The 11,534-nt window shown below is 35.2% G+C and overlaps 1 long non-coding RNA gene across 1 annotated transcript; it reads right to left on the reverse strand.

Annotated features, from left to right (window-relative positions):
- Positions 1 to 2,405: 2,405 nt before the first annotated feature.
- On the reverse strand, positions 2,406 to 10,598 carry LOC135447535 (uncharacterized). Its single transcript, XR_010440187.1, has 4 exons — positions 10,463 to 10,598; positions 10,008 to 10,104; positions 7,940 to 7,999; positions 2,406 to 2,583 (listed from the first exon to the last, which is right to left on the reverse strand). It is a non-coding gene; the product is annotated as an uncharacterized LOC135447535 (long non-coding RNA).
- Between the last annotated feature and the right edge of the window lie 936 nt (positions 10,599 to 11,534).

The following is an 11,534-nucleotide window of genomic DNA, read 5'->3' on the forward strand; positions in this document are numbered from 1 at the left end:
GGGGGTTCTGTAGGTGGTCACTTTCAATAAAAAGTTTCTTTGGAGGAGAACTGCTTTGTTTTTCAGTATCTTGGAGATATCTATAAGGTCTTCAGAACAGACACTATGTCTGCTTTCTGTGTGGTCAAACAAATCACAATAACCTCCATCTTACAGCCATGCAAAGGGCAGCCCAGATTTCATAGAATATATCAGAAGGAGCATTTTGTTAGTTGGATCTAATTTTGGTTATCAGGACTAAAACCAAACCAAATGGTCGTTGTCCATCATGATTTTTCTCACTCCCTGCAAGTGAAGGATGGTTAGATCAAACACATCTGATTGATACAACCCACAGGAGTCGGTTCAGTTTAAGTCAATACTGAAGATCTAGGGTACATGTTACACAGAGAATCACGAAGCTTGAGCAACAGGTCCTTTCATGGCTATTTATTCCAAATAATACACTCATATAATACTATCTTATAAATGTAAACTATTTTTTGCTTTTCTAAGCTTCTTATATTAACAGTAAAACACAGCTTTCAGCTGACCAGTTGTGAGAGGATTGTGTAACTTCTAATAATATGCTATTTACTGGCAAAGGCTAATAGTAAAATCTGGCACTTTGTGTGCAATTTGGATCTTTATCTACAATAAGTAAATGTTTTAATTCTGTATTTTCACTCAACTTCTAAATTAATTTGTTTCATAAACCTTTTTTAAAACTTTTTTTGTATAAACCTGTTTGTATGAGCAGCATGTATTCTGACAAGGAGCTCACTGATTCAGAAACCAATCAAGAATTTATAAAAATAAGTTCTGATACTGAATTTCCAAAGTCAAATAATATTCAGTTTATTCAGGGTGCTGCTATAGCAATTCATAAGATCCAACCAAAAAAAAAAAAACTACTTGTACTTTGGAATAAACTTTTGTAGTACTTTTTTTCTCTCACCATTTTTTATCTATTAGCAAGGAGAATATTTATGTGAGCCATTTGCTCATCACCATTTGATGAGTTCATTAGAGTAGAGTGAGGTAAAACTTTTAGTTTGCAGAAAGGAGAAAACACAAGACCTCCCTAAGTGTTCACTAGAAGGTTTTGGGAAGAGGAAGCTGGTTACTTAGAGGAAGTTGAAGGTAACCCTTAAAACTAGTAACAGGCAGGGTGAGAATTAGGACAGCCTTCTTACTAAGGACTGTTCAGAAATATTTCTTCTAGCCTCAATGCCTCTTGAGAGCTAAATGCGGTGTTACCATCTGCTAGGAACTGCCCAATGATATCAGATACTTTTTGCATCTGGGATTAAGAATAGAGGTAATTGTCACTAATGTACCAAACCAAATATGGTAAGAAGGGAATGTTACAGAGTTCTCAGAGGAATTAATGAATTTGAGTAATTGAATCATCAATTCTTAATTTAAAAAATAATGTTTTTTGTACTCTTACAGTGTTGCTTTTCTGTCTGGAATTGAGATTCCATTGTGCCATTAAATCAGTATTAACACATTCAATTTTGGGTTTTGGCTGCTGCGTCTAAGATTTCATGTCTCTTAAAAGACATTTTTAAAGATATTTTTCCTAACAGAAGGCATAACGACTAACTGGGAAATTTCAGGTCTTCCTAATGACCTTGCACTTGAATAGCCACTTTTATCTCCAGAGGATTTAGTGGCTCTTAAACTTAATAGCAGCAAAGTGCTTTAGAACAGGATGAAAAGAATCCTTCAGCAGTTGAAAATGAATGGTAGAAAAAGAAGTTAAGCACTATTATTTCATAGCCAGACCAATTTCAACAGTTCAGGAAGGCATTCTGTAGAGAATATGGAACAGAAAAGGAGATGGTTTTTTTTCCTAAAATCTGTCTGAGGAAGCATGAATTTTAGTTGTAGTTGACAATAAAAGGTTTGTAACAGGTTTTGTCATTAATCCTTGCTTAGGTGACTTTTTATTGTAAACAAAATAAAAGTGATCTGCTAAATTCAAAATCATCAGCTTCAAAGATTTACATGAAAATTTAAAATTTTGTCTTGCAAAAAATGTAATAGAGGATCTGATATATCTGAAATCTCAGAGGATAAATCTGAAATAGGTATGAACATCTTTCCCACTCTGTATATCCAAACAGGACCAGTTCCACATTTCCAGTTAGAAGTATTATATGTACAGTTTATCTGAAATAAAAAAAAGTTCCTTTTAAAACTGAAATTTAACCTCAAGCAGTACACACATAGATGAAAAGTCTTCACTTTTGAGTTGCTGCTTAATAGCCATTTAATGGGCAATAAAGCTTGGTCCCTAAATGCACTGTACTGTGTAGTTTGTCCTTGAACTCTCAAGTGTTGCATTGGCCTCCAGCTGTTAGCAGTGCACCACACTAATATTAGCAAGAGGTATCATTAGTGCTACTAAATGTGAAAAGAAGAGTATTTAAGTTACCGTGATCTGGAACATAAATAAACTGTTACTTTATATCCTCTCTTCAACTACTCTCTATGGCTGTGTTTACATCTTCCTGCTGGGACAGATTATGGCGTGCACTACAGTCCAAATTAGACATGTGTTCAAGGAGTGTCATGGTTCTCATCCAAATCGGAAGTCTGTGAAGAATCAAAACCAGGTCATGAGGAAAAAAAAATAAAAATTCGTCTTCTTGGGTGTTTCTTCAAACACTATGACTACAGTAACTCATAGGTATCCCAGTTCCTAAATTCTCTTATCTTTTTATTTCTTTTTCACTTTGATGCTTTTAGAAATAGCAATTCTACAACATTTAAATTGTTTTGTTGTGGAAAAAATATTTCTAATTTTAAAAATGACAGTAATTTTATTTTCACCAACATGTAACTTTTTATATACAATAAATTCATTAATTAAGAAATGCTTTTATTCTCTTCATTATTTATTAATTATTCTACTCATTATCTCATTACTTTTTAAAAATTTTACAGTATGAGCTTAATGTAGCAAGAGGAAAGACAAACTTTATTTTTGAACACTCCCTGGTTCCAAGAAACAATCCTGCACTCAGTATCTTTGTCTTCTTTGAGCTATGGCTAAGCGAAAGTTATGGTACGCTCCCTGATTTCACTGTTCCCACCAATATGGCGTAACTCTGGAAACTTGGGAATGAAAGAAGACATGAATAAAAAGTCTTGCATTCCAGAGCAAGGGAGTATCTCAAGAAGGGGGGGAGCAGTAGGGAGAGGGAAACTGGGGCTTTGTCTTCCAACGCATAACAGCATGTTTATAATAGAGGAAACACATACCCTTAAAAACTGACTTGATTGGAAGAAAATTACTTTTAGCCAGCTACTGAAATCCCTAAGCACATGCTGGTTTGTTTAATGGGAACCGATTTTGAAAGCATTTATGGAATGTATAGAGGGATCCTGTCTGAAAACACATACAAGGAAGGCATACCAGCTGCAGCTATTCCCTTCATCCTCACTGACATTAGCAATTTAAGATTTAGTCAAGCACAAAACACCCATGACCTTCTGAGCCATGCAGTCCCACAGAAAGCAGTCGACCTCTGCAGTTAGGCAAGCCATCATGAAGAAACATCACTGTACCACAGAAGACCTAAAATAAATCTGCAACAGTATTGAAAACTGTGGGACACTGAAATAAGAAAAGTCATAAATCTGTGTCCTCTCTTGTCTGTTGCAATACTCTGTTCTCAGGATCTTTATCCCTGTAAAGCTAGCCAGAGAACAAGACTGAAGAGGACTGTAACTCAGCATGTTTTGTTCCTATTGTTTTCCCTGACATCAATTTTTCTAGCTTTAAAAGTCATCCAAAAGCAAATTTTGAATCATGTTTCTACCTGGTTTCTGCCTTAAAAAATAATCCATGGTTTACAGAGAAATCTCCATGCTATATGAATTCATTGTATGGTTGATCAGAGGCTTGTAGAAGTAGCTCCATTGCCACTCCAGCTCTCTAGGCTGCCCATTTTTTAAGTATCATTTCATTACAGAAAAATGTACCTGGCTGGGTAAAGTATTTTTTTCCCAAAGTTAGTGAAGAATAACCAGAAATATACATAAAGGAGGGGGGTTTAGTACTCAATTAAAGCTCCTTTTTAGTATTTATCTTTATTGTTGCTAATCAGAGCTTTTCCAGTGATCTAGTTTACAGTATGACTCTCCAAGCAGGGGCATAGGCATTTAATAAGGGTAGAAGTGAACAGAGTAGGAGTGAAAATGAGTTGGTGGAGACAAAATGGATGTGGGAAATTCCTAAGTTAAATCAGTAATTTACAGTTCTAAAGCCTACTCTAAGCACATTAGTGTGGGACATTTTATTGTCCCACAACTTTCTTAGTTATTTTCTCAGATCAGAAGGATGTCAACAGAAGAAATTGAGAAGAACTCCCAAAGCAGATTTTTGCCTTTTAATTTTGAAAGGCAAAGCACTGTCCAGGAGACAAGCATTCCTACAGGGTCCTAGGTCCCAGATGAATTACTTTCTCCCTCAGATACCCTAAGTAATATCACAACATGCCAAAATGTTTACTTAAGGTGTAAGGTACTCACTTATTCCAATAAAAAGTTAAAATAATCTTTGTAATTAATGGAGTTATTGTTCACAACAGAGAAAATAAAAATATCCACCTAAACATCTGAATTCAAATTTGTAGGCAAAGGTGGGTGAAAATAGTTTTATGATACTTGAAGCAAAAATTCTAGGTAAAATCCATCTTCATAATAAAAAGAAATTTTCTCCTGAAAAGAAAAAGGATGGGAATTTGCCTGAATGGTTCTTGTGAGCCCTCAGCATATTTTTTTCTCCTTCCATAGGGAAAGTAAAAGGAATGATGATTAATGTTGCCAGCATTCTTAGCAGAATTGTAATATATATTTAGCCATTGAGTTCACATTTCTAAATAATATTATAACAAATGTGCTTCATTAGTGGTGTACATAGCATTATAAGACCTTTGCAAGCATTATGAAACTTCAAAAAATGCCCAAGGCAGTCTGAGCAAGGGAGATTTGGGGGTGATTTTTCACTCTTTTTAAACAAGAAGTGTTCTTAATTAATACATAATGAAAAGCTCTTTCTTCTCAGCATTATCAAATACATTTTTATTGATTGAAAGCTACAGTTATATTAATTCTTTTAGTGTCATTAAATTCACATCGCTTGCACTACATTACATTTGCATTTATTATTTCCCTTTCTAAGACATGACTGAGAAATAAGAACTTTTAGCCTTTTGCTATTGGCTTGAATATGTATTTTACAGCTTTATAGGCTGAGAAAATTGTATTTCAGATGGAGAATGGAAAGAAAACCCCTTATCTTGAATACAAATACCATGCCCTCTCCTATTGTCTCTTTAGTAGACATGTTCTATGTTGAGAACTTCTGATACAAAGGTTTCTTCATATTCCTAGTCATCCTCCTGGGCTGTGACTATGTGCTGTGACTTTATTGTTTTTAATTTGAATGAGTGAGACTTTATTGTAGATAAGCAGCAGATCAGTCAGGTAGAGTGAAATTGATACATATTCTCTAACATGTTGCTAATAAGAAAATGATTTATTGAGGTTGGCATATTGGAACAAGAGTAATTTCCCTTGGCAAATCTCTTCCACTGAATGAAAAGCAGCCTTACTGTAGGTATTGCTTCAGAAATGACTTCAGGTCATCCCTCAGTCATATGGTTAGGTCAATCTAAAGCTAAGACTTTGTAAGAGCAGGCAAAGACCACCTCCAAGGAGGACTGGCAGAGATTAGAGTTATCTAACTCAAAGTACATGACATAATAAAAATGCTCTGTTGAATAGTTTTGGTCTGATAGCTGGCATTATTGAGTAGAAGTTTTCACTGAATCTTCCATGCTTATCTTACTAATCATCCCTCTTCCCTGAAAGATTAGCTACTTTATACAATCACATATAATGTGAACATTTGGTACAGAAAATCCCTGAATGCAAAAATAAAAGAGCGAAAAAATGAAACTTTTAGGGAATATGGAGAATATTCAAAAATTATTTTTCATGGTATCTGACTAAGCTGAATTACTTAAGGTGTTTATCCAACTTACTGAAAACTGTTAGATTAAGGCAGCAAGGATGGAGTCAATGGACCTTAGAAGCTCACCAGGCTCAACCACTCTATGCAAACAGGGTCAGCTAATCCCATGTGATTCCTGGAAGGTGTTTGTCTGGCCTTAAACATGCCCAGACAGACACACCCTGTATCCTCACATTCCAACCTGTTTCAGTCCTTAATTATGACCTACCATTGGATTCTTCTAATTACAAGTGAAAATCTCTTGTTCCTTCCTTGTTCTCTGCCTATACAGAGAATATATTACTCCCTTCCTCTTTTATGTATCTGAACTGTTTTCATGCCCACCATCTTTTCCTCCTAAGCCTAAACAATCACAACTTTGCAGGTTTTTTTCTTTGAAGTCATATTTCCAAACCTGCTGCATCAAGAGTTGTGTACAGAAATGTGGCCTGTGCATTACTCCCCATAAAGCAGGAAAGCCATCACATTTTCAAACAGGTACCACAGCAAGATGAAAATGAGGAAGAATTTAAGCTTTTTCTAGATGAAGGTACTACACACTATCCTTATAAAATGCTAATTTTGTTATGATGGGAGGGTGGAGAAAGTGGTGAGAAGTACCATTTTTACATTAAAACCTTGTCCATTTCATGAATTCATTAAGAATTGCATGTGCTGCTCAGAGAGAAGACAGGAAACATTTATAGTGAGGCTCTAAAGAAAGCTGAAGGAGTCTGTGTGCCCCCAGGAAAGCTGCTTTTGACCTATGACAGAGGCTGAACAATTTTATTACCCTTTGAATTATAGATTGACTAGAAGAACACAAAGAGCAGATACATTTGCTCGTTGCTTTAAAGAAACATGAAAAATATTTCTGTTGTATGGGCCCAGAAACATTCATGAAGCAATTGAAAACTTTTTTGACTGATTAGAATTAAGAAGAGGGATGTACTGGAGAGTTATGCTGTCAAATGTTTTTCACCACTCGACATGTCAGCAAGAGGATTTGGGCAGGTGCTAGGAGAAAAACAAAGTATGTGTTTATGCACATTTAACACCTTTCTGCAGGCACTCTTGCCTAACACTGTCACACTGGGCTGCTTTCAGCATGTAATGTGCTTCACAGGGATAAAAATAGCACAGATATAGGATTTTGCAGAACACAGCAGTGTTTGACTGGGAAAACTGAATAGTTTTGGAAAAAGCTGTGATACCTGGGCTAATGCTCAGAAAAGGGGAGGAGATAAATGTCAGTCCTCAACAACTCTTTTCCTACGTGTGCCAATACAGCAGGCAAAATGCTGTATGGTGGATGCTATTGCCAGTAGGTCTGCTTCAACAAACAAGAAACAGATGTAAAAATACTTAAACAGAAAATACCCATACAGATGTTGATTTTTTAGGTGCTCAGCATTAGCTGAAGCTGCAGTTCGAAGATTTTATAATGAGTATTTGAGAGTTTTTCTAGAGATCTCAAGGAAGATTTGCTTTTTTCTAACTAAAATTTAGATAAAACTCATGTTTCCCAGAAGTAATTGGCAAATATTTATGTGAGATTTTGCTTGTTATTTTATAACCCAACATTTGGTTGGGTTTTGGTTTTATTGATTTGGGGGTGGATTTGAGTTGTTTTTTGTTTGGGTTGGGTTGTTGCTTTATTTTTTTTGGGGGGGGGGCGGGGGTTGGTTGGTTGGTTTGTTTGTTTGGCTATGTTTTTTGGTTTTTGTTTGATTAGTTTTTGAGGGGAGTTGGGTTTTTTTGAGGGGAGCTGATTTTTTGTTTTGGGTGGTTTTTTGGTGGTGGTGCTGTTGGTATTTTGTTTTTATTCTGTAGCAGGATCATTTGCAAACTGAGGGAAGTAGCTGGTGGTTTAACACTCTCTCCATGAAATTAAGGAAAATAAAGAGATACCCAAACCTAGACACATACCAATTTACTTACTAAGAAACTTTTCCAAACCAGAAGTGATATTCAGCTCCATTGCAGAACCTGAAACCACAGAGATATTAAGAAAGGCTATTGGTACAAATAACTGTCAGCATACTCTCCCTTTTGGAATATAATATTACTTCTATAGGGCTAACATATATATAATAATACAAAGTCACTACTTCAAGAAAGAAAGACCTGAAAAATAGAAGTCCCACCAAAGTCCTTTCTCAAATGAAGGAGGGAAAATTTTTATTATGTGATTTATCGAAAGATTTCAGGAACATGTTGAAATATGTGTTTAACCCTATGCAAGAAGATCATTAGGGACTGAAAAAGCATTCACTTAGTGATTTAAAATAAAGAGTGACACTGAAGAAACTATTGCTTCTTGCCATCCATGTTGAAGTCTGATCAAGCAAAAGAATCCAATTAATTAAAAAGCAATGATGGATTTTTTATTGATGCCTACATGAATATGAATTTAACTTTTTTGTAGACTGCTCTTAATTCCTTGGTATAACTTTATTATAAGTAATTTTTAAAAAGCAAGGTCATGGGTGATTTTAGTGGCAAGAACAATTTTGAGTGTTTTTCCTTAAATAAAGTTTGGACCTATCTCCACAAAAATATGATTACATATGTCTTTATCATCTCCTGACTCTCCAGTAGAAAAAGACAAACAAATGTTTCTCATTAGAAACTAATCTGCAATTACTCTGGTCAGATAAGGAAACAGATAAAGAAAAGTATCAATGTTTGTATCTTGGATATGTAAAAGATTAAGAGAAAAATACCAACTTGTTATATTCATTACTGACAGACACATAACAGTATATGGTCACTACCCTAAGAAAGTATTACTTCAAAATATTTAGATCTTGCTGATGGATTTAGGTGTTTTTTTGTCTTGCCAAGCTCTTTGAAAAGTTCCCAGTTTCCTTATTGATTGCACAAAATCTTGTGTTCAAGTTTAGGAACTTAAATTTTAAGTCCATGTGAAGTATCCCAAGAGCATAAAACCAAAGTTGAAGGTGTTTCCATGGAAGAATGAAGGTTTTGCACTCTGCATATTTTTTTTCCAGTTAATAAAATGTAGAGAATCACCATTAGATTATGGAAAATTGTTCCAAGGAAAAAACTTAGCAAAGCATTTGGAAAAACCTAAATAAGAAAACCATAAATACATGTTCCATAATAATCCTGATGAAGTATCACATAAACATATAAAGCTGATTTGCAGAAGACCACTGTAACAGGTATTGATCAAGCTATTAATTTTTCTGTGTCACAAGTCTGATGTTAACTTAGAAAGAGGGAAAGCTGTGCAGAAACTCTTTAGCTACCCAAAACTGAGAAGCTAATTAACATGTCTGGGACAAGGACAGTGACTGCTCCTTTCATGACTTGGTCCCATCTCCAATTTGAACCCTGTGGATTCACACAGACTTAGCCTGAAGGTTTATGTAAGATTTACTGGGCTTTATTGCAAAACTGATGAAACACAATTCTGTCACACTCTTGTAAGTCATCTAACTACAAGTCCAAGCTGACTTTTTCTATCTTTAATATGTACTAATCACTTACAATTTTTTTTTCCTGTGGTACAGGAAGGGTGATCTAATAAAGAAGCATCGCAAAGTACATTATTTAACCTAGAAAAGCTGGCAATCAAGCTTCTGAAGGCTTGCAGTTTTGTGCTAGAAATATTCAAGTTCCAGTGTTGGACAACCATATTCAGCAACAAGCTAGACTCCAATCCAGCCTAGTTCCTAGGTATGACTGCAATTTACTAGAACATCTCTAGTGAAGCAAACAATACTGGATAACTAACAAAGTTATGTATGTGTTTATATGTCCTCTGAAGCAAAATTCAGTGGAATAATGCTTGTGGCTTCCTGGTGGATAGAGTTACTCTCATAAAGAAAAGAAATGCGTTATAGAGAAGTTCTAATATAGCATGGGAAGAGTCCTTCCCCACAACGGAAATTGGACCTTTTATTTTAACTAAGTGCAAATCTTTGAAACTGCTATTGAAAATGAAATTGTCAGTAAAGAAATAGCTCACCTCAGCAAGGGGAGGAGTGTCCTTTGCCCAGTTTTGAGGGTGATGGATGTTGTGAAGAACTTCATAAGTATTTGGGGTCTGCCTCACAAAGCCATTTCTATAATATGAGAAATGGAGGACACAGGGAAATATAAGCAACAATATGAGGTATTTAATCCCAGTAGAGTCTGTGTGGCCTCAGTAAACAAGGAGGCCTCATTTCTCCCAAAACCTTATCAGTCTGTAAGAGGGTGACTCTAGTAAAAATGGCTACCCTCATACATATGTAAACATTCTACTTTTTTTTCACTGTTGTGTAGTGGATCTATATTAGAGCTGTAACCTCCATCATAAGCTTGAAATAAACAAAATAAATTAATCATCATTACTATCATAACAAAACTAATAAAAAAAGTCATAAAACAATCAAAGCCATTTTTAAAGGGCAATATCTTAATCCTCTTTCTCCTCATTACTTTGGCATAAATTTTTCTGTTAGGAAATTCCCCAGCATCATAAAACTATATAAGAAGTCCTCATGTTGCTTCATGTTAATAAAAAGAAAATAGTAGCTTTGGTGATCTGTATTATTCAAACTTGTTTCAATGCAAAGTCGTTACTTTCATTCCATCCTGGAAGGAATTAAGAACCAGCTGTCTTTAATCTGCTCTGCTGTTCTAGTCAATCACAGCTCTCCTGAGCAGCAGGGAAAGCAGGATTCAGGTGTTGACACTTGCTTCTGATTGCTGTGTTCTGATGAAGCACAGCTGCCCAGATGAGGAGAAAGTAGCATGCTTCTCCAAGCCTGAGCTTTTCATTTTGGCATCATCTCCACTGGTTAGTTCCTTGATTAATTCAACAAAGATTTTGTCATGTTTCTGGTACTCTATACCTATGTAAAGATAGATTAATAACCACCTAAGGCTAGGTTAAATGATTACTTCTTTGTATAAAATCTTATTTTTGTTTGAGCTCAAACATGGTAGTCACATTGGTGTATTTATATTTCCTGAAAACCAGCCTAATTTAGCAGGCCCTTTTGTCCCTCTGTTTAGCTAAAATTCACTTCCTTGTATATTACAGTGCTATGTAGCAGAGAGGATGTAGGGAGAAAGTAGAAGTGAAGAATTTTAATAGCTATTTCCCTTTAAATGGGTTTCAGTACTGGCATTGTCATTTCTCTATAGAAGTAGAGGAACTGTAATGCCAGAATCTCCTTTATTTTAATGGTTTAATATTTCAATACTCTAGCAAAAGAGTGAGATTAAAAGGCAACAAGTCAAAACTCGCCATGAGAGAAATTATGGTGCTAGAAATGGCTTACATTTGTGCTAATTTTAAATTAAAATATGGCAAGAAAACATGGACTAAACTCTGGGGACAAAAAAAAAAAAATTTGGGCAGTATTTTCTTTTTTGCAAAAGGAACATGATTTGGTCCCTGGAAGAATGTCAAATTGTACTTAATCTATATTAGACTGTTCTAAACCGGATTACTTAGTCATTAAATAATATTACTTAATGTTGTAAACTAATGTGGATAATATTT

This window comes from Zonotrichia leucophrys, chromosome 4, assembly GCF_028769735.1.
Source record: "Zonotrichia leucophrys gambelii isolate GWCS_2022_RI chromosome 4, RI_Zleu_2.0, whole genome shotgun sequence".
Taxonomy (NCBI): Eukaryota; Metazoa; Chordata; class Aves; order Passeriformes; family Passerellidae; genus Zonotrichia; species Zonotrichia leucophrys.